Raw genomic sequence first — 24,010 nt, forward strand, 5'->3', positions numbered from 1 at the left:
TCTTCTTGCGCTAGCGATGACTTGTTGACGCAGACATGTGACCACAACACCGAATCACTGTCTCTAATAGGTGGACAGTGATTGGCTCCAGTGGTCACATGTTTGTGTGAAGAACTCATCCATGGAGCAATAAGACCCGAGGCTGGGGAGATGGCAGGGACTTGTAGGGTATGTCTCCACGGTACGGATGGCCGGCGGTATCGCCGCAGCGGCGAAGCCGCTCGGCGCTAAGCCCCGCCCCCTTTCTGGGACGCAATCATGCCGGATGTGTTAACTCTTCACATCCGGGATGATCGCTCGCTCCCATAGGGCCCTGTGATATGCCTTGCGGGGACGCTGCGTCCCCGCAAGGTGTACGGGCATGCTGCGATCTGAAAAGACGCGCAGCATGTCCGTAGTCGCAGGGCCGCCGCGTGCGGGTTTCCACGCATAGTGGAGACGGGATTTCATAAAATCCCCTCCACTATGCTGGAACATCTGGACGCTGCTTGTTTGACGCTGCAGCGCTGCGCAGCGTCAAACAAGCAGCGTTTCCTGAACGTGGAAACATACCCTTAAGGTGATTATTACTTCACATGAAAGAATTCTAAGCAATTGAAAAAAAAAACTAGGGGGAGAATGAAGAATCGTTTTGATCTAGAAATAAAAAGGTAAGGCACTGCTGAGATTTGAACTCAGGATCTCCTGTTTACTAGACAGGCTCTTAAACCAACTAAGCCACAGTGCCACACATTAGATTTTGACTCATACTTTTTGTATTGAAGAACTGAAATAAATTAATGTTTTGATGATATTCTAATTTTGTGAGATGTACCTGTACATATACCCTTATTCTTACTGTCACATCTCCTCCCTTACCTACTACTGTTACCAGGTGCTGCTGTGTTCATCGTGTGGATGGTGCTGGAGGAGATGCCAGGACCAGAGGCTTAGTGTGATGCACGCTTGGTCCAGCCACAGACGCTAACGTGGCAGGAATCCATGGTGTCGTCCATTGTGAGTGTGAGTTGTCCAGCTGCAATCATCAGCTCTCTGCTTTGACCAATGTGACAGCACCACACCCTATTCAAACTCCTAGCTATATCTTATGCTACCTCTGTTCATGTTTGTTGCTCAGTGCCTGGTCTGCCTCTTTCTCATTTTGATTGTAACCTGTTTACTGATGATTCTTCTTAGGGCAGAGACACACTACCGTATTTCTCCTGCGAGAATCGCATGTTAAAACTCGTACTGGCTGTTGGCTCTCCTGACCTGAGCTTGACAGCTGCATAGTAATCCATCATCCTGTCATGCTCAGGTCAGGACAGGTGCCAGCCAGTCCCTGCAGTGCAATGCAATTCTCGCACGAGAAATACGGCAGTCTGTCTCTGCCCTTACTTCCAATTCTGTCCGACTTTGATGTCCTGGTAAAAATTTTAAGTGATGACCATTCTTGCTGGTAGATTGCTCCATGACCCCAACCCAGGGGCCCTTATGTAAGTCCAAATGTCCGTAAATGGGTTAGAGTGAAGTAGATAGAGATTCTAGCACTAAGCTTATTCATAGAAATCCTGTTTCCAGCTGTGACTCTACAACAGACAATGACTGTGTGACACCTCACAAAGCACAAAACCAAGTGTTGGATGGAGTGGTGTAAGGGTACCGTCACACAGTACCATTTTAATCGCTACGACGGCACGATTCGTGACGTCGCAGCGATCGTATGAATATCGCTCCAGCGTCGTAGACTGCGGTCACACGTTGCAATCACGGCGCTGGAGCGATGCCGAAGTCCCCGGTAACCAGGGTAAACATCGGGTAACTAAGCGCAGGGCCGCGCTTAGTAACCCGATGTTTACCCTGGTTACCAGCGTAAACGTAAAAAAAAACAAACAGTACATACTTACATTCCGGTGTCTGTCCCCGGTGTTCTGCTTCTCTCCACTGTGTAAGCGCCATAGCCGGAAAGCACAGCGGTGACGTCAGACGTCACCGCTGTGCTCGCTTTCCGGCTGGCAGACGCTCACACAGTGGAGAGAAGCTGAGACGCCGGGGACAGACACCGGAATGTAAGTATGTACTGTTTGTTTTTTTTACTTTTACGCTGGTAACCACGGTAAACATCGGGTTACTAAGCGCGGCCCTGCGCTTAGTTACCCGATGTTTACCCTGGTAACAAGCGACCACATCGCTGGATCGCTGTCACACACAACGATCCAGCGATGTCAGCGGGTGATCAGGCGACGAAAGAAAGTTCCATACGATCTGCTACGACGTACGATTCTCAGCAGGGTCCCTGATCGCTGCTGCGTGTCAGACACTGCGATATCGTAACGATATCGCTAGAACGTCACGAATCGTATCGTCGTAGCGATCAAAATGGTACTGTGTGACGGTAGCGTAAAGCATGCCACCTCTGTACTCCAGAGCAGTGTAAACATACTGACTATCCATGCTTTTCTATCTGGCAGCTTGATGGGTGAGTCTAGGTCTGGAACATATCAGGAGAATGTTACTTGACTAACTTACAACTAACTAACTTACAAGGCACCAGCTGTAAAGTTTAGTCTAGGAAGCATAATGTTGTAGGGGTGGTTTATCAGGGGTTGGTCTAGGTTGAAGAAATATAAACCAGCTCACCCGCGATGCAAGAACCAAACCTCGGGAGCACGGACCCGCTGTGTCCAGGCGTACAAAGTCCAAAAAAGAAAAGAATGTCCAGCTTCACTGAGTCCGTAAAAAAGAGTTTTCTTTATTCACAAACTTTAAACATGGAGGATACAGACTTCAGCACAACCATATGGGTAAGAATCTCAACGCGTTTCTGGAGACTAAGCTCCCTTAATCATGACATTCCAAAAGACCCATGTATCCCACTTAAATAGCCCTACACCGGAAAGCACACCGGTGGGATAAGTGATTGACGTAACTGATTTAAAAAGTGGGCGTGAGATAAACATTTTGCAGGTCACTACTCAGCAGACAGCCAAGCAGAGCAGACAGACCACAGCACCTTGAAGCAAACAAGCCTCTGAACAATGTGAGTATATCCTAGCCAATGCCTTTATTTTCTATTTTCTGTCTCTACATGTCCTAATTTCTGCCATTTCTTTCTTTCTGCATGCATCAGAATGTCTTCTTCTTCTTCTTCTGAGGATCAAACGCCTGGGCCTGCACAAGCGGAAAATGTCAGCGAAGTGAGTACTCACCTCCTCAGATTGGTAAGTATTCACTGTCACATCTACACATATGACAATTTCTTTTTTTCTTTTTTCAGAGCACTTCTTCTACTGCGGCAGAGACTGGGCAGGAGCAGCGGAGTCACGGTCGGGTGGCACGGCGGCAGCGTGTAAGTATACAAGGCTGACTGTTTATTGTATCCTCACTTTACAATTCTTGAATCATCATTTCTTTACTTTTCTCTTTCTTTCCCTTTTGCTTCTGCACTAATTTTTTTTTACTTTCAATATTCATGCCATTTCTCTGCTTCTGTTTTCTTTCTTCCTTATGTTAATGTCTCCAACATTAATGTCCTTTTTTTTTTTTAGGTTCCAGAACGGGATGAGGACCTCATAGACATTGACCACCTCATCTCCCTGGTCCATGAGCGAGTCCCGTTGTGGGACACCCGGGATCCATTGCACTCCAACAACGTGACGATCCGGCGCCTATGGAATGAGGTGGCCACAGCGTTGTGGGATGGCTGGGCCAATGCCCCGACTCGGGTCCGAACTGTATTTGGTAAGTATTGCAATGCAGTGTGATGCAGCCAAGACCTTGGCCGTGCTCACACAACTGTGTACGATGAGAGAAAGTCATGAAATTTTCTCTCAGCACACACAGTTGTGTGAGCACGGTCAAAAGACCATTGTCTAACCATTATGTCTTGTTTTTTCAACAGTGGCCAAAGTCAAAACACGTTGGCGATCGATGAAGGACCGCTTCAACAAGGACCTGCGTCAAGAGAGCCGTGTTCCCAGTGGTTCTGGAGCAAGGATCCGAAAATACAAATACCACCGCATCCTTGCATTTTTGAGACCGGTCCTTGCCCAGAGAACATAAGTATATTTTTGGTGAAAAAAAAGGATGTTTTGTTGTAATGCTTTTGGCTGCCGTCACACTAGCATTTTTTGGTCACTATTTTGCATCAGTATTTGGAATCCAAAATCAGGAGTGATTGATAAATGCAGAAGTGGAGCATATGTTTTTATTATACTTTTCCTTACATAGTTCCACTCCTGTTTTTGGCTTACCAATAATGATGTAAAATACTGCACATATACTGTTGGTGTGACGGCAGCCTACACAACAGATCTATAGTCATCAAGTCAGGTGTCAGAAATAATGAATTCATGATGCAAAAATAAATGGCTCATGAATTCATTATTTCTGACACATGTCCTGGTGAGTATAGATATGCCTTGTATCACCTCCATCGTCCCTTCATATTTTGCTTCAGTATTTGGAATCCAAAACCAGGAGTGGGTGATTAATGCAGAAGTGGTGCATATGTTTTTATTATACTTTTCCTCGTACTGTAGTACTCCTGATTTTGGCTTGCAAAGTCTGATGTAAAACTCTGTCCAAATACTGCTAGTGTGACCTCAGCCTTAATCTCTATGTTTATATTCCACAGGACTTTGCGTTTTGTAAATGTTTGGTCGTACATTTTTTTCATTCTTTTCTCACAGCATAGGGAGCACCACTGTTGGCCCAGGTTCTGGAGCGGTCCTTCATCAGTCAGCCACGGACCCATCCCAGCCATCCTCCAGCGCTGCAGCAAGTGGGCCTGCCACACTAACTGGAGACCAGGAAGCTGGTCCATCAGGTGATCCCCTTCCCCAGTCCTCCGCCTCTGCCCATTTTTTGGGGGGCTCAAAAATTTTTAATTGAGCTCGCCATACAGTGTGTGATATGCACCACGGCTCTCCCGCAGTTCTATAATGGGGTGTTGCCAAAAACGCCTACGCCGTGTCCTTCTCCGTCTTTCACGGTTTCAGTGTTGCTCCCAAGCAAACGCACAGGCAATAAAAAGCTTGATGCTTATATCCAGGTTGAAGTAAAAGCTATCCATGTGAAGATCCATCATGACACAGGATACAGCAGCAAACTGTTAAGATTTCAGCAGTCCGAGGGTCTATATATAGAGATCCCATAATACACGCCCTCTGTAGTCCCATTGGTGGGGTCTGGTTATCTAGTTTTTTCTCCTGTAAAATTTTACACCATGCGTACTAAAACGCAAACACATGAAAAAACGCATAAAAAAGCATGTAAACGCAGCGTTTTAAAGCCGCATGCGTTTACGCATGCGCCTAAAAACTGCTGCGTTTGTACGCGCTTTTATGCGTTTTTCCTGTACTTGTGTTTGCAGATTAAACGCTGCGGATTCTAACGCAAATGTGAAAGTAGCCTAAGACAATGGTTTTATTGTATGTGTGTAGTGTCAATGTTTTATAATACTCACTGATCTTTGTTTTCTCTGATTTCCAGCTCCTCTATGGTCCTCTTCTTATTCACTTGACATCAATTCCAATGCATTCGATTTGTTTAGAGAAATACCGAGCTATTGGTATACGGAAACATCTAAAAATGCCCCCTTACAAACTCTATGAATTAAAAAAAAAAAGACAATAAAAATGTGCGGATGAAAAAAATTGAAAATAGACTCTTATAGCAGGCCAAACAAAGCTAAAACTAAAAATATAAAAAAATAAAAGCTTCAAGTTTGCAAAACTCCAAAGAAAAGGAAGACGTCCGGAAGAATCTTCCACTTGAAAATACAGATGATTATAAGGGCACATAGCAGAGGTCAAAACAGTTATTTTTTTAGAAGGAACCTGCTTCAGGAAATGCTGTTTCTATTACACTTTTCCTCTGATTGTTACACTCAGGTTTGGGCTACACATACACTAATTGCCTTTCCTCTGTTTTGCAGGAGAGATAATTATTTTGCCCAGTAGGTGTGAGTCCCATCAACTAGTCAAAGCCCTAATTAGCATAACAAGTAGGGCCATTATAAATTATTTTTTTTACCTTGTTTTCACTCAATAACGTTATTCAGGGCTGGTTATGCGGAATTTGCTCATACATAGGTGACTGCTGCTGGGTTGGAAGGCATGGGAGGCCCGATAGGTTCGCTTTAAAGTGCCACCAATTGGCAACAAGCTTGCGGGTTGATGGACATTTAATATCATAGGCTCTAGGATCCCTCGTTCATTGTAATCATGCAGTGCTAACATTTATTTAAATGTTCAGAAAAATCTCTATAGAAATGGCCCGTTTGATATTTTACCTTTCCATACCTCATATAATATGGCTGAATGACAGTGCGGCTGCAAATGTTTGGAGCAGATGTGAATATGGCTTTACAATGCTGCCACCTTGTGCATAACTCATGCAATTTCAGGCTGTAGCTAGATCCCTGCTCGGCCTGTGTTACTGAACTCTGCATGTGTTTTTCTGCTGCATAAAGTGCAGGTATATAATTTACTACAACTGTGTTGCAGGATATATTTGGATCTGTCCTGAGCAGTTTTTCATAATGAGATCAGAAAAAACAGCAAGGGGATGTAGCTCAGTGGTAGAGCGCACGCTTCGCATGTGTGAGGCCCCGGGTTCAATCCCCGGCATCTCCAGTTTTTTTTAATTTTAACTCTTCAAAAGACCACTTATACAGCTTATTACTGCAGTAACTAAGTCTCCTTCTTGTACAACTCCATAAAAATAAACCCTGCTCCTCTGCTGCTTTTTAATGGCTACCTTGCTCTTGCTGTAATGGGTAAGAGACTGCAATCCTTTTACTTTTTACAGTCTCTGGCAGCATGATAACATTCATTTCCATTCATGCACCAGTCTAAATCACTAGAATGTGACAGCTGCATGATACCTGCCGATTGTGCATGCGTCGCGCGTCCCTTGATGCAGGGGTGAGTGGGGCAGGAGTAACCGATTTGTAGGGAGCCTCGACCTGTTCATATGGTCATTGAATTTCCAGTGATACAAACAGGAACTGGGGAACCTAGAAGTCTGCTGTTAAGGGATGCTATCTATCCATTCTATCTATCTATCTATCTATCTATCTATCTATCTATCTATCAAACCATTCTATCGATCGATCTATCTATCTATCTATCTATCTATCTATCTATCTATCTATCTATCTATCTATCTATCTATCTATTATCTGTCTTCTATCATCTATCTATCATTTATCTATTATCTATCTATTATCTATCTATCTATCTATCTATCTATCTATCTATCTATCTATCTATCTATCTATCTATCTATCTAGTAGAAAAAAAAGGGGGAAACAGCACAGCAGACTTCCAGACTTGGCTTGAGAAAGGATTATATCCGAAACGTCACCACGCCATTTGGGCAGTAAACATCACTTTTTTTTCTGGAAGTCTGTTGTGCTGTTTCCCCCTTTTTTCTACTACTGCAAGGAGCCTTCTGAGATTTCTGGCTGGGGATGCGTGCACTTTGTTAAAGTACTGTGTTTGGTGGTGTTCCAATCTTTAATCTATCTATCTATCTATCTATCTATCTATCTATCTATCTATCTATCTATCTATCATCTATCTTTATATTATCTATCTTCTATCTATCTATTATCTGTCTATCATCTATTATCTATATATCTATCTATCTATCTATCTATCATCCATCTATTATCTACCTATCTGTCTATCTATCAATTATCTACAGTTGTGGCCAAAAGTATTGACACCCCTGTAATTCTGTCAGGTAATACTCAGTTTCTTCCTGAAAATAATTGAAAACTCAAATTCTTTGGTATTATTATCTTCATTTAATTTGTCTTAAATGAAAAAACACAGAAGAGAATGAAGTAAAAAGCAAAACATTGATCATTTCACACAAAACTCCAAAAATGGGCCAGACAAAAGTATTGGCACCCTCAGCCTAATACTTGGTTGCACAACCTTTAGCCAAAATAACTGCGACCAACCGCTTCCGGTAACCATCAATGAGTTTCTTACAATGCTCTGCTGGAATTTTAGACCATTCTTCTTTGGCAAACTGCTCCAGGTCCCTGATATTTGAAGGGTGCCTTCTCCAAACTGCAATTTTTAGATCTCTCCACAGGTGTTCTATGGGATTCAGGTCTGGACTCATTGCTGGCCACCTTAGAAGTCTCCAGTGCTTTCTCTCAAACCATTTTCTAGTGCTTTTTGAAGTGTGTTTTGGGTCATTGTCCTGCTGGAAGACCCATGACCTCTGAGGGAGACCCAGCTTTCTCACACTGGGCCCTACATTATGCTGCAAAATTTGTTGGTAGTCTTCAGACTTCATAATGCCATGCACACGGTCAAGCAGTCCAGTGCCAGAGGCAGCAAAGCAACCCCAAAACATCAGGGAACCTCCGCCATGTTTGACTGTAGGGACCGTGTTCTTTTCTTTGAATGCCTCTCTTTTTCTCCTGTAAACTCTGCCTTTGCCCAAAAAGCTCTACTTTTGTCTCATCTGACCAGAGAACATTCTTCCAAAACGTTTTGGGCTTTTTCAGGTAAGTTTTGGCAAACTCCAGCCTGGCTTTTTTATGTCTCAGGGTAAGAAGAGGGGTCTTCCTGGGTCTCCTACCATACAGTCCCTTTTCATTCAGATGCCGATGGATAGTACGGGTTGACACTGTTGTACCCTCGGACTGCAGGGCAGCTTGAACTTGTTTGGATGTTAGTCGAGGTTCTTTATCCAACATCCGCACAATCTTGCATTGAAATCTCTTGTAAATTTTTCTTTTCTGTCCACATCTAGGGAGGTTAGCCACAGTGCCATGGGCTTTAAACTTCTTGATGACACTGCGCACGGTAGACACAGGAACATTCAGGTCTTTGGAGGTGGACTTGTAGCCTTGAGATTGCTCATGCTTCCTCACAATTTGGTTTCTCAAGTCCTCAGACAGTTCTTTGGTCTTCTTTCTTTTCTCCATGCTCAATGTGGTACACACAAGGACACAGGACAGAGGTTGAGTCAACTTTAATCCATGTCAACTGGCTGCAAGTGTGATTTAGTTATTGCCAACACCTGTTAGGTGCCACAGGTAAGTTACAGCTGCTGTTAATTACACAAATTAGAGAAGCATCACATGATTTTTCGAACAGTGCCAATACTTTTGTCCACCCCCTTTTTTATGTGTGGTGTGGAATTATATCCAATTTGGCTTTAGGACAATTCTTTTTGTGTTTTTTCATTTAAGACAAATTAAATGAAGATAATAATACCAAAGATTTTGTGTTTGCAATCATTTTCAGGAAGAAACTGAGTATTATCTGACAGAATTGCAGGGGTGTCAATACTTTTGGCCACAACTCTATCTATCTATCTATCTATCTATCTATCTATCTATCTATCTATCTATCTATCTATCTATCTATCTATCTATCTATCTAACCATAGAAAATTGGACACAGCACTCTACCAATAGGTGGGTTCCTCCCAGACAAAACATCCAAAACTTGCCTCAATCCAGACATAGGAAAAAAAGGCTCATTTCAGCCGAAATGTTGCCACAGCATGTGGGTTTGAAATAAAACCACATTTTTTCACCTTTAGGGTATGTCTCCACGTTCAGGATTGCATCAGGATTTGGTCAGTATTTTACATCAGTATTTGTAAGCCAAAACCAGGAGTGGGTGATAAATACAGAAGTGGTGCATATGTTTCTATTATACTTTTCCTCTAATTGTTCCACTCCTGGTTTTGGCTTACAAATACTGATGAAAAATCCTGACCAAATCCTGATGCAATCCTGAACGTGGACACATACCCTTAAACTATGGAGTGCTGCCTGCATTTTTTCTATCTATCTATCTATCTATCTATCTATCTATCTATCTATCTATCTATCTATCTATCTATCTATCTATCTATCATCTATCTATCTATCTATCTATCTATTACAAAATGTTAGTTTTAATGAAACTGCAATTTATTCTTTGTTAATGAAAAGTGCCATTATTTAGTTTAAGAATATGAGATCTTCCTATATATTGAACAATAAAAATAACAAATTTGGTGCCCGCACTATTTTAAAAAGCTGCATAATTTCTTTAGTTTATTAATAAACAAAAATTAAACCTAAATTAAAACCGCAAATTTATACATTTTACATATTAATATATATATGTATCCCCAAATAGAGCCACATAAAATATAATGCCTCCATTATAAAAAAAGGGCCTTGATACAACAACGGACTAAGAAAAAAATAAAAACCCGATTTGCTGATGAAACGGAAGTAGGCAAGACCCAAGTTTAGTACATTAGGAAGAGCCACACAAGTCTGGTGACAAATGAATACATTAGACCAATACAAATATTTCCTACAAAAATGTTTTTTTTTTCCATCTTCCTTGCCAGAGAAATTACACTCAAAAATGAATTGTTTGCATACAATTTACCTTTAGGCACCGAATAGTTTGGATTCAGGAAAAAGCCATAAGTAGGACGAGGTGGCCGAGTGGTTAAGGCGATGGACTGCTAATCCATTGTGCTCTGCACGCGTGGGTTCGAATCCCATCCTCGTCGATAATTTTTGTGAAGTTGTACACATTTTGCGTTCGATGAAATAAAGAAATGAATAGTTACCTAAATCCACTCCCTTTAGAAAGAAATCTCGTAAGGGAAAATAAAATGTGTTGCCTTCCCTGGAGCAGTCAGCAGAGAACAGATAATATACACAGGGAGCCGCCTGAAACATGCGCCCATGACACCTGTCATAAAGGGGGATATGGGATATATTAGAAAGCAAATTAAGGTCTTAAACCTGGTAAACCAGGAAAAATAGTCTGGGCCAAGGATCTGGGTGACTTTGAAAAAGAGACACATTGTAATGGCTTGATGACTGGGTCAGAGCATCTTCGAAATGTCAGCTCTTGTGGCACGTTCCCAGTGTACAGTGGCTATTCCCTACCAATATTGGTCTTAGAAAGGACAACTGGACAAGACTCGTTCATACTTTTGGGGTGTAATCCCCCAGAAAAGCTGCCGTAGCACAAATTGCTGAGAAAGATTTGATCAAAAGGTGTCAACACACAATACATCTTGCCTAGAATTCAGCACGGTCACAGCAGGGCCAGACTGGGACTAAAATTCAGCCCTGGCATTTGAAGTCACACAGGCCCACTTGTCACATGGTGACTGTATAATATCTTTGTACACTTGTAGGCTACAAGTAGTGAGGGGAGTGTAACACGACTATATAACATATAATTACAGCTGTATCCAGCATTACAGTTCAGCCCCCATAGAATGTAATGCAGCCAGCCCCCATAGAATGTAATACAGCCAGCCCCCATAGAATGTAATGCAGCACAGCCCCCATAGAATGTAATGCAGCACAGCCCCCATAGAATGTAATGCAGCCAGCCACCATAGAATGTAATGCAGCCAGCCACCATACAATATAATGCAGCACAGCCCCATAGAATGTAATGCAGCACAGCCCCCATACAATATAATGCAGCACAGCCCCATAGAATGTAATGCAGCAGAGGCCCATAGAATGGAATGCAGCCAGCCCCATAGAATATAATGCAGCAGAGGCCCATAGAATGGAATGCAGCCAGCCCCATAGAATATAATGCAGCAGAGGCCCATAGAATGGAATGCAGCCAGCCCCATAGAATATAATGCAGCAGAGGCCCATAGAATGGAATGCAGCACAGGCCCATAGAAAACAATGCAGCACAGGCCCATAGAATATAATGCAGCACAGGCCCATAGAATGGAATGCAGCACAGCCCCATAGAATATAATGCAGCCAGCCCCATAGAATATAATGCAGCAGATGCCCATAGAATGGAATGCAGCCAGCCCCATAGAATATAATGCAGCAGAGCAGGGCCGGACTGGCCATAGGGCACTTCTGGCAAATGCCAGAAGGGCCGGTGCCAGTGGTGGGCCGCTCAATCCGCCGCCCCCGCCGTCGCATTCAACTATACCGGCGTATAGACGCCGGTACAGTTGAATGCAATGATGGAGGAGAGAGCGTCTACAGACGCTCCTCTCCCATCATTCCCCGCTCTGCCTCTGACACTGCGGGTGCGCGATGATGTCATATCATCGCGCACCTGCTGTGTCCCGGGCAGACTGCACGCTGCTGAGACAGGAGCAGGAACCAGGAAGCAACGCTGGGCACGAGGAGAGGTGAGGAGAGTTTTTTTTTTTCTGGACTGTGGGGCCATTCTCGGAGGAGGTGAGGGGAGGAAGAGAAGAGATGTGGGCTGTATATAGTTCTCTGTGGGCTGTGCTCTGTGCTGTATACTGCTGTGGGCTGTATATAGTTCTCTGTGGGCTGTGCTCTGTGCTGTATACTGCTGTGGGCTGTATATAGCTCTCTGTGGGCTGTGCTCTGTGCTGTATACTACTGTGGGCTGTATATAGTTCTCTGTGGGCTGTGCTCTGTGCTGTATACTACTGTGGGCTGTATATAGTTCTCTGTGGGCTGTGCTCTGTGCTGTATACTGCTGTGTGCTCTGTGCTGTATATAGTTCTCTGTGGGCTGTGCTCTGTGCTGTATACTGCTGTGGGCTGTATATAGCTCTCTGTGGGCTGTGCTCTGTGCTGTATACTGCTGTGGGCTGTATATAGTTCTCTGTGGGCTGTGCTCTGTGCTGTATACTGCTGTGGGCTGTATATAGCTCTCTGTGGGCTGTGCTCTGTGCTGTATACTACTGTGGGCTGTATATAGTTCTCTGTGGGCTGTGCTCTGTGCTGTATACTACTGTGGGCTGTATATAGTTCTCTGTGGGCTGTGCTCTGTGCTGTATACTACTGTGGGCTGTATATAGTTCTCTGTGGGCTGTGCTCTGTGCTGTATACTACTGTGTGCTCTGTGCTATATATAGTTCTCTGTGGGCTGTGCTCTGTGCTGTATACTACTGTGGGCTGTATATAGTTCTCTGTGGGCTGTGCTCTGTGCTGTATACTGCTGTGGGCTGTATATAGCTCTCTGTGGGCTGTGCTCTGTGCTGTATACTACTGTGGGCTGTATATAGTTCTCTGTGGGCTGTGCTCTGTGCTGTATACTACTGTGGGCTGTATATAGTTCTCTGTGGGCTGTGCTCTGTGCTGTATACTACTGTGGGCTGTATATAGTTCTCTGTGGGCTGTGCTCTGTGCTGTATACTACTGTGGGCTGTATATAGTTCTCTGTGGGCTGTGCTCTGTGCTGTATACTACTGTGGGCTGTATATAGTTCTCTGTGGGCTGTGCTCTGTGCTGTATACTACTGTGGGCTGTATATAGTTCTCTGTGGGCTGTGCTCTGTGCTGTATACTGCTGTGGGCTGTATATAGCTCTCTGTGGGCTGTGCTCTGTGCTGTATACTACTGTGGGCTGTATATAGTTCTCTGTGGGCTGTGCTCTGTGCTGTATACTACTGTGGGCTGTATATAGTTCTCTGTGGGCTGTGCTCTGTGCTGTATACTACTGTGGGCTGTATATAGTTCTCTGTGGGCTGTGCTCTGTGCTGTATACTGCTGTGTGCTGTATATAGCTCTCTGTGGGCTGTGCTCTGTGCTGTATACTACTGTGTGCTCTGTGCTATATATAGTTCTCTGTGGGCTGTGCTCTGTGCTGTATACTACTGTGTGCTGTATATAGTTCTCTGTGGGCTGTGCTGTATATAGTACTCTGTGGGCTGTGCTGTATATAATACTCTGTGGGCTGTGCTGTGTATAGTACTCTATGGGCTGTGCTGTATATAGTACTCTGTGGGCTGTGCTGTATATAGTACTCTGTGGGCTGTGCTGTATATAGTACTCTCTGGGCTGTGCTTTATATAGTACTCTGGGCTGTGCTGTATATAGTACTCTGGGCTGTGCTTTATATAGTTCTCTGTGGGCTGTGCTGTATATAGTTCTCTGTGGGCTGTGCTGTATATAGTTCTCTGTGGGCTGTGCTGTATATAGTACGCTCTGGGCTGTGCTTTATATAGTACTCTGGGCTGTGCTGTATATAGTACTCTGGGCTGTGCTTTATATAGTACTCTGTGGGCTGTGCTGTATATAGTACTCTGTGGGCTGTGCTGTATATAGTTCTCTGTGGGCTGTGCTGTATATAGTACTCTGTGGGCTGTGCTGTATATAGTACTCTGTGGGCTGTGCTGTATATAGTACTCTCTGGGCTGTGCTTTATATAGTACTCTGGGCTGTGCTGTATATAGTACTCTGGGCTGTGCTTTATATAGTTCTCTGTGGGCTGTGCTGTATATAGTTCTCTGTGGGCTGTGCTGTATATAGTACTCTCTGGGCTGTGCTGTATATAGTACTCTCTGGGCTGTGCTGTATATAGTACTCTCTGGGCTGTGCTTTATATAGTACTCTGGGCTGTGCTGTATATAGTACTCTGGGCTGTGCTTTATATAGTTCTCTGTGGGCTGTGCTGTATATAGTTCTCTGTGGGCTGTGCTGTATATAGTTCTCTGTGGGCTGTGCTGTATATATTACTTTGTGGGCTGTGCTGTATATATTACTTTGTGGGCTGTGCTGTATATATTACTCTGTGGGCTGTGCTGTATACTACTGTGTGGACTGTGCTGTATACTTCTACGTGGGCTGTGCTGTATACTACTGTGTGGTCTGTGCTGTATACTACTGTGTGGTCTGTGCTGAATACTGCTGTGTGGGCTGTGTTATCTACTACGCGAGCTGTGCTATAGTATGCAGGCTGTGCTGTATACTATGCGGTTTGTGCTATATAATATGCGGGGTTTGCTATATACTATGGGGAGTATATTATATTCTATGGGGGAGGCCATGTTATGTACTATGTGGCTGTGTTATATACTATTGTGGGGGTATATTATATTCTATGGGGGAGGCTGCGTTATATACTATGGGGGGCTGCATTATATTCTATGGGGGGCTACATTATATATTATGGGGAGGTGGGCTGTATTATATTCTATGGGGGTTACATACTCTGGGGTGGCTGCATTATACTCTGTGGGGTGGCTGCATTATACTCTGGGGTGGCTGCATTATACTCTGGGGTGGCTGCATTATACTATATGTGGGCTGCATTATACTGTATCGAGGACTATGGGGAATACGTTATACTATATGAAGAACTATGGGGTGCATTATACTATGGGAAGTGAATTGTACTACATGGATGACTGTGGCGGTGCATTATACTATATGGAGCACTATGAGGATTGTATTATGCTATATGGAGGACTATGAGGATTGTATTATGCTATATGGAGGACTATGAGGAGTGTATTATACTATGTGGAGGACTGAGCAGTGCATTTTAATATATGGAGGACTATAGGGAGTGTATTATACTATATGGAGGACTATGGAGCACATTATAATATATGGAGGACTATGGGGTGTATTTTACTAAACAAGTAAAATGCTGCATATTCGGATTGTTTTTGCTGGAACAAAAAGCCTTGTTGTCAGCAGCACATTGCCAGTGTAAACTGTAGATGTGCTGCTGAAAACATGATACTGTATGGTGATCTATTAGTGATCGTTCTGTCTCATCATTATTCCTCAGCTGGTGGAAAGAGGCCGGGAAACAAGCGTTGAACAACTTCAGTATTGTCGATCAAACTCGTTTAGCGGCCTGAACTCAGCGCACGTAAATACAACAGAAAGGCTTCTGTGTGATGTGCAATATGTTAGCATTTGGGGACCCATTTTAAACTTTGCCTAGGGCCCCACTTTGCCTAAAACCGGCCCTGCCTACAAGTGTACAAAGATATTATACAGTCACCATGTGACAAGTGGGCCTGTGTAACTTCAAATGCCAGGGCTGAATTTTAGTCCCAGTCCGGCCCTGCAGCAGAGGCCCATAGAATGGAATGCAGCCAGCCCCATAGAATATAATGCAGCAGAGGCCCATAGAATGGAATGCAGCCAGCCCCATAGAATGGAATGCAGCCAGCCCCATAGAATATAATACAGCAGAGGCCCATAGAATGGAATGCAGCCAGCCCCGTAGAATATAATGCAGCAGAGGCCCATAGAATGGAATGCAGCCAGCCCCATAGAATATAATGCAGCAGAGGCCCATAGAATGGAATGCAGCCAGCCCCATAGAATATAATGCAGCAGAGGCCCATAGAATGGAATGCAGCCAGCACCATAGAATATAATGCAGCAGAGGCCCATAGAATGGAATGCAGCACAGCCCCCCCCCCCAATAGCTCCACAATCCAGTCATCACTCATTGATAAAAAAAAACAAAAAAAAACTCTCTACTCACCTTTCCTCCTGCCCCGCGCTGCTCTGGCTCTGGTGGTCTCAGCAGTCGCAGTCTGCCTGCCCGGTCACACAGCAGGTGCGCGATGATATGACGTCATCGCGCACCCGCAGTGTCAGCGGCAGGCAGAGCGGGGAATGATGGGAGAGGAAGCGTCAGCAGACGCTCTCTCCTCCATCATTGCATTCAACTGTACCGGCGTCTATGACGCCGGTATAGTTGAATGCGGGGCCGGGAGTGTGTCGCGACAGCGTGGGGAGTGTGCCGACAGCGGCACACTCGAGCGGCCCACTACTGCCACCGGCCCTTCTGGCATTTGCCAGAAGTGCCCGATGGCCAGTCCAGCCCTGGGTCACAGGTTAGTTCCCATGCTGAGCCATGAACATTACGAAAAAAAAAAGTGCCTACAATGGGCAAGTGAGTATCAGATTTAGACCAGGGAGCAATGGTAAAAGGTGGACTGGTCTATGAATCACATTTTCTTTTGTAACAGGTGGATGGATGTGTGTTTTCATGGCTCTTACCTGGGGAAAGTGCTGTAGGACACATTTTTGGAAAGAAAAAACACAAAAATTGAGTTTGGTTTGAGTTGGTATACATGCAGCACATAAACGCATGTTCACTTTGGCCATAAAGCATACAAAACCTACAAGAAGCAAAATAGCATAAACCCTGCTGTAACTAAATAAGTAAAAATACATCTAAATAACTCGGGATTCTTAGTAATACTGTTTTTGATCAAAAATAGCATAAAAGCCATCCCACCGGCTCAAAGTGACTCTGATCGGGACAGGACCTACGCTGTCTAATATTAAAACCTTACCATGTGTCAGAGTTGACCTCAGTGTGTGAATAAGGGCAGACAAGAGGATCGGGTCCCAATCTATGTACACCAGTCTGAGAAAGCCTTTAAGTGTAATCTCTAAGGGTACCGTCTCACAGTGGCACTTTGGTCGCTACGACGGCACGATCCGTGACGTTCCAGCGATATCCATACGATATCGCTGTGTCTGACACGCAGCAGCGATCAGGGACCCCGCTGAGAATCGTACGTCGTAGCAGATCGTTTGGAACTTTATTTCGTCGCTGGATCTCCCGCTGTCATCGCTGGATCGGTGTGTGTGACACCGATCCAGCGATGTGTTCGCTTGTAACCAGGGTAAACATCGGGTTACTAAGCGCAGGGCCGTGCTTAGTAACCCGATGTTTACCCTGGTTACCATCGTAAATGTAAAAAAAAACAAACCGTACATACTCACATTCCGGTGTCACGACCCTCGCCGTCTGCTTCCAGCACTGACTGTGAGTGCCGGCAGTAAAGCACAGCACAGCGGTGACGTCACCGCTGCGCTCTGCTTTTACTTTACGGCCGGCAGTCAGTCAGTGCGGGAAGCAGACGGCGAGGGTCGTGACACCGGAATGTGAGTATGTACTGTTTGTTTTTTTTTACATTTACGATGGTAACCAGGGTAAACATCGGGTTACTAAGCGCGGCCCTGCGCTTAGTAACCCGATGTTTACCCTGGTTACCCAGGGACTTCGGCATCGTTGGTCGCTGGAGAGCTGCCTGTGTGACAGCTCCCCAGCGACCACACAACGACTTACCAACGATCACGGCCAGGTCATATCGCTGGTCGTCATCGTTGGTAAATCGTTTAGTGTAACGGTACCCTAACTCTGAAGAGGAAGGCCACACCCCGGCTTCTTGGAAAGTACATAAACCCTGTGGTGTTTGGAATATAAACCATTGTTCTTGAGATGGACATCTTGTCTCCAGCAAAAATTGAGTTTAAACCTGTCCTCAGGCCTTTTGATACACAGACTTTTCCTAATGCAAGGACTCCATATGCAGGAAGATGCAATTACCTTTGCCTCATGACCCTCTAATCCATTCTGGACCTAGGAGCACCGCCTTCAGGAGAGTGTCAACATGAGCAACTATGTACATATTCCTGGAGAACTGAAAAGACTGTGACCTGATTGGTTGATACTATTATGTGGAGGTGTTACAAGGATGGACAAAGTATCGGCTATATTTGACTGTGTGGCTGATATAAAGGTGGAACATCAAACTAGTTAGACATCTGCCATCTTACACCTTCCTCTCTTAAAGATCCAGAAGAACTTTTAAATAGAGATGAGCGAACCCGATCTTAAAAGGTCAAGCGAGAGTGAGAGAGTTTTTAAAGTTTGTGCCTCCATTCTTTTTAAGAGGGTTCAGGTTTCTGGTTCAAGTATGGGTACCTATTCCAAGGGTAGCAGGTAACTTGTTATTTTGGTATTAACCATTTTAATTTTTTTCTTTTGTCTTGCCGTGAAGAGGAACAGAGATTAACGAGAACACATGCATAAGATTACATAGAAAGTGAGCATGTCCTCTGAAACACAGGTGACCTCGTGGCGCAACGGTAGCGCGTCTGACTCCAGATCAGAAGGTTGTGTGTTCAAATCACGTCGGGGTCAAGCACTACTTTTTTTTATATCACACCAAATGTGCCAAAGCATTTAAAATATACGAAGAAAAATTGTCAACCTAAAATTTTAGAAAAAGTTTGTTTTTACAGCAAATGTACATCCAATTTGGTGGTGCATTCCCACAAATGGACTATCAGATGCATCGAGTGGATGGTACAGGGAGCTAAACTCTGTGATCTGCAGCATGTGCTAAAATCTACTGTTGGATTAAAAAAATAAGTAACATATAATAAAGTTTATAAAAAAATAAAGATTTTCAATCTGCAAGTGGCTTCATTTGTCCGAAGTGTTTATATATAAAGGTTAGCCAAACAAGGGATTGCTTGCTTGTTTGGCTAAAGGTACCGTCACACTAAGCGACGCTGCAGCGATAGCGACAGCAATGCCGATCGCTGCAGCGTCGCTGTGTGGTCGCTGGAGAGCTGTCACACAGACCGCTCTCCAGCGACCAGCGATGCCGAGGTCCCCGGGTAACCAGGGTAAACATCGGGTTGCTAAGCGCAGGGCCGCGCTTAGTAACCCGATGTTTACCCTGGTTACCAGCGTAAAAGTTAAAAAAACAAACAGTACATGCTCACCTGCGCGTCCCCCAGCCTCTGCATCCTGACGCTGACTGAGCTCCGGCCCTAACAGCAGAGCGGTGACGTCACCGCTGTTGCTTTCACTTTCAGTTTAGGGCCGGCGCTTTAGTGTCAGGAAGCAGAGGCTGGGGGACGCGCAGGTGAGTATGTACTGTTTGTTTTTTTAACTTTTACGCTGGTAACCAGGGTAAACATCGGGTTACTAAGCGCGGCCCTGCGCTTAGTAACCCGATGTTTACCCTGGTTACCAGTGTAAAATATCGCTGGTATCGTCGCTTTTGCTGTCAAACACGGCGATACACGGCGACCTAGCAACCAAATAATGTGCAGACCTTCTAGCAGCGACCAGCAATTTCACAGCGGGATCCAGATCGCTGCTGCGTGTCAAATACAGCGATATCGCCATCCAGGTCGCTGCAACGTCACGGATTGCTGGCGATATCGCCTAGTGTGACGGTACCTTAACCCTTCATGTGTTGTGGTGGTCGAACAGCTGCAAGACTCAAATATATCATTCGAGCATGCCAAACTCACTCGGTTAGCACCCGAGCATGCTTGCTCAGATAACACCTTATCTCAGTATGTTTGATGGTGGCCCGATTCTAACGCATCGGGTATTCTAGAATATGTATGTATATAGCAGCCACATAGTATATAGCACAGGCCACGTAGTATATAGGAGCCATGTAGTATATAGCAGACAAATAGTACGTTGCCTGTGCTATATACTATGTGTCTGCTATATACAGTGCCTACAAGTAGTATTCAACCCCCTGCAGATTTAGCAGGTTTACACATTTGGAATTAACTTGGCATTGTGACATTTGGACTGTAGATCAGCCTGGAAGTGTGAAATGCACTGCAGCAAAAAAGAATGTTATTTCTTTGTTTATTTTTTTTTTAAATTGTGAAAAGTTTTTTCAGAGGGTCATTTATTATTCAACCCCTCAACCCCCCAGAATTCTGTTTGGTTCCCCTAAAGTATTAAGAAGTAGTTCAGGCACAAAGAACAATGAGCTTCACATGTTTGGATTAATTATCTCTTTTTCCAGCCTTTTCTGACTATTTAAGACCCTCCCCAAACTTGTGAACAGCACTCAAACATGGTCAACATGGGAAAGACAAAGGAGCATTCCAAGGCCATCAGAGACAAGATCGTGGAGGGTCACAAGGCTGGCAAGGGGTACAAAACCCTTTCCAAGGAGTTGGGCCTACCTGTCTCCACTGTTGGGAGCATCATCCGGAAGTGGAAGGCTTATGGAACTACTGTTAGCCTTCCACGGCCTGGACAGCCTTTGAAAGTTTCCTCCCGTGCCGAGGCCAGGCTTGTCCGAAGAGTCAAGGCTAACCCAAGGACAACAAGGAAGGAGCTCCGGGAAGATCTCATGGCAGTGGGGACATTGGTTTCAGTCAATACCATAAGTAACGTACTCCACCGCAATGGTCTCCGTTCCAGACGAGTCCGTAAGGTACCTTTACTTTCAAAGCGTCATGTCAAGGCTCGTCTACAGTTTGCTCATGATCACTTGGAGGACTCTGAGACTGACTGGTTCAAGGTTCTCTGATCTGATGAGACCAAGATCGAGATCTTTGGTGCCAACCACACATGTGACGTTTGGAGACTGGATGGCACTGCATACGACCCCAAGAATACCATCCCTACAGTCAAGCATGGTGGTGGCAGCATCATGCTGTGCGGCTGTTTCTCAGTCAAGGGGCCTGGCCATCTGGTCCGCATCCATGGGAAGATGGATAGCACGGCCTACCTGGAGATTTTGGCCAAGAACCTCTGCTCCTCCATCAAGGATCTTAAGATGGGTCGTCATTTCATCTTCCAACAAAACAACAACCCAAAGCACACAGCCAAGAAAACCAAGGCCTGGTTCAAGAGGCAAAAAATCAAGGTGTTGCAGTGGCCTAGTCAGTCTCCTGACCTTAACCCAATTGAAAACTTGTGGAAGGAGCTCAAGATTAAAGTCCACATGAGACACCCAAAGAACCTAGATAACTTGGAGAAGATCTGCATGGAGGAGTGGGCCAAGATAACTCCAGAGACCTGTGCCAGCTTGATCAGGTCTTATAAAAGATGATTATTAGCTGTAATTGCAAACAAAGGTTATTCCACAAAATATTAAACCTAGGGGTTGAATAATAATTGACCCACACTTTTATGTTTAAAATTTATAAAAATTTAACTGAGCAACAAAACTTTTTGGTTTGTAAGATTTATGCATCTGTTAATAAATCCTGCTCTTGTTTGAAGTTTGAAGGCTCTAACTTATTTGCATCTTATTAAACCTGCTAAATCTGCAGGGGGTTGAATACTACTTTTAGGCACTGTACATACATGCATACATATTGTAGAATACCCGATGCGTTAATACAGGCCACGCAATATATAACAGTGGCCACGCAGTATATAACACAGCCCAAACAGTATATAACAGCCCACATACTATATAACACAGCCCACGCAGTATATAGCAGCCACGCAGTATATAACACAGACGACGTAGTATATAACACTGGCCACGTAATATATAGCACAGCCCACGCAGTACAAAACACAGCCCACATAGTATCTAACACTGGCCAGGTAGTATATAGCAGCCACGCGGTACATAGCACAGCCCACGCAGTATATCACACAGCCCACGCAGTATATAACACAGCCCACGTAATATTTAGTAGTGTGGGCACCATATCCCTGTTTAAAAAAATTATTAAAATAAAAAATAGTTATATACTCACCCTCCGGGATCCAGCGGAGCGATGCGTGCGCGGCTGCCACCATCTTCTGCTCCCAGGATGCATTGCGAAATTACCCACATGACATAGCAGTCTCGCGAGACCGCTAAGTCTTCTGGGTAATTTCGCAATGCATCTCTGGGAGCGGAAGATGGCGGCAGGCGCAAGCGCATCGTCGGACGACGGAAGGTGAGAATAGCAGGGTTTTTTTCAAATTATTTTTAACATTACATCTTTTTACTATTGATGCTGCATAGGTGTCATCAATAGGAAAAAGTTGGGGACACACAGGGTTAATAGAAGCGATGACGCGGTCCGTTACCACTGGCGTTAACCCTGTGTTGGCGGTGACTGGAGGGGAGTATTCGGGCGCCGGGCACTGACTGCAGGGGAGTAGGGACTAATTGGACTGTGCCCGTCGCTGATTGGTCGCAGCAGCCATGACAGGCAGCTGGCGAGACCAATCAGTGACGCGGGATTTCCGTTACGGAAGTTGCAGACAGAAAGACGGAAGTACCCCGTAGACAATTATATATATAGATGTTTGATCATCACTACTTACCTCATATGATCACCACCTGTTTAGAGGAGAGGTGATCCCAGAACGCCAAAAAGCAGTTGGTTGAGGGCATCTGTTCACGTGAGAAATTGTAATCTGATCAGTTGGCTCTCAGCTGACCTTGTGGCGCAACGGTAGCGCGTCTGACTCCAGATCAGAAGGTTGCGTGTTCAAATCACGTCAGGGTCAATTTCTTTACGGCACAATAGTTTTACAACATATTCACAGCACATGCCATAAATGTACGATAAATAGAGGTCTAAATAACAGTACCCATAACCTATCTTTAGAACGGGCCCTATAGCATGCTGCTTTTTGTGGCAAACATTAGAATTCCCATAGAAATGAATGAAAATTCTGACCACTGACTCTCTCCACTGACTCACTAATTCTCTCCACTTACAGCAGCGTGCATCAGGGCATTCACAACTACTAAACATGGCAAAAACCTTTAAAAAATACCATAAATATCTATATTTATAAATATACTAGATTGTGGCCCGATTCTAACGCATCGGCTATTCTAGAATATGCATGTCCCCGTAGTATATGGACAATGATGATTACAGAATTCGGGGCAGACTGTGCCCGTCGCTGATTGGTCGAGGCAACCTTTATGACATCTTCGTCGCCATGGCAACCATTATGACATCTACGTCGATACTGTGCCCGTCGCTGATTGGTCGAGGCCCAGGCAGCCTCGACCAATCAGAGACGCGGGATTTCCAGGACAGACAGAAAAACCCTTAGACAATTATATATATACATAAATATATATATTTTTTTTCTAAAGGGCCATTCTCATATTATAGATTGATGCCATATACTCAGTATATGCCTATATGCCTTAAACATATACATGTTTTAAAGGGTTATACCCATTTTGTAGATTGATGGTATATATATATATATATATATATATATATATATATATATATATATATATATATATATATATTTATATATACCATATATTATTATTTTTAGTACATTTATAATGCTAAATAATATAATAACGTTATATATAAGTCTATGTGTGTATGTATATATATATACACACACATATACATATAATGTTGTTATGTTATTTAACATTATAAATGTACTATTCACTCTAAAAAAAATAATAATAACAAGTCATAAAGCAATCCTCTTTTCCTGGAGTCTTCTTACATGAGATCGTGGCTGAGTTAAGCTATCTGATAAATCGGTATGAACGTGAGTACAGGTCAATACGGAAGCGCCCAAAAGAATTGGCCTATCCAGGCACCACTGCGTTCTACATATCCATGAGTCAGAATAGTAAAAAGGAATAACCTGCCTTCAGAGACAGTAACTCAAGGTCTGTGCTGAACCTCAGTGGAAAAGGACATTTCCCAGATACACAGTAACCCAGTTCCCAGCCAGACCCCAGCGTGCATAG

General features: G+C 44.2%; 5 non-coding genes across 5 annotated transcripts; 4 read left to right on the plus strand and 1 right to left on the minus strand.

Moving 5' to 3' along the window:
• Window positions 1-653: 653 nt before the first annotated feature.
• TRNAT-AGU (transfer RNA threonine (anticodon AGU)) lies at window positions 654-727 on the minus strand. Its single transcript has one exon. It is a non-coding gene; the product is annotated as a tRNA-Thr (tRNA).
• Window positions 728-6,545: 5,818 nt separating this feature from the next.
• Window positions 6,546-6,617, plus strand: TRNAA-CGC (transfer RNA alanine (anticodon CGC)). The gene has a single exon. It is a non-coding gene; the product is annotated as a tRNA-Ala (tRNA).
• Window positions 6,618-10,451: 3,834 nt separating this feature from the next.
• On the plus strand, window positions 10,452-10,533 carry TRNAS-GCU (transfer RNA serine (anticodon GCU)). Its single transcript has one exon. It is a non-coding gene; the product is annotated as a tRNA-Ser (tRNA).
• An 8,082-nt stretch (window positions 10,534-18,615) lies between these two features.
• Window positions 18,616-18,687, plus strand: TRNAW-CCA (transfer RNA tryptophan (anticodon CCA)). Its single transcript has one exon. It is a non-coding gene; the product is annotated as a tRNA-Trp (tRNA).
• A 4,017-nt stretch (window positions 18,688-22,704) lies between these two features.
• TRNAW-CCA (transfer RNA tryptophan (anticodon CCA)) lies at window positions 22,705-22,776 on the plus strand. The gene has a single exon. It is a non-coding gene; the product is annotated as a tRNA-Trp (tRNA).
• Window positions 22,777-24,010: the final 1,234 nt, after the last annotated feature.

Source organism: Ranitomeya variabilis, chromosome 2 (genome assembly GCF_051348905.1).
Source record: "Ranitomeya variabilis isolate aRanVar5 chromosome 2, aRanVar5.hap1, whole genome shotgun sequence".
Classification (NCBI taxonomy): Eukaryota; Metazoa; Chordata; class Amphibia; order Anura; family Dendrobatidae; genus Ranitomeya; species Ranitomeya variabilis.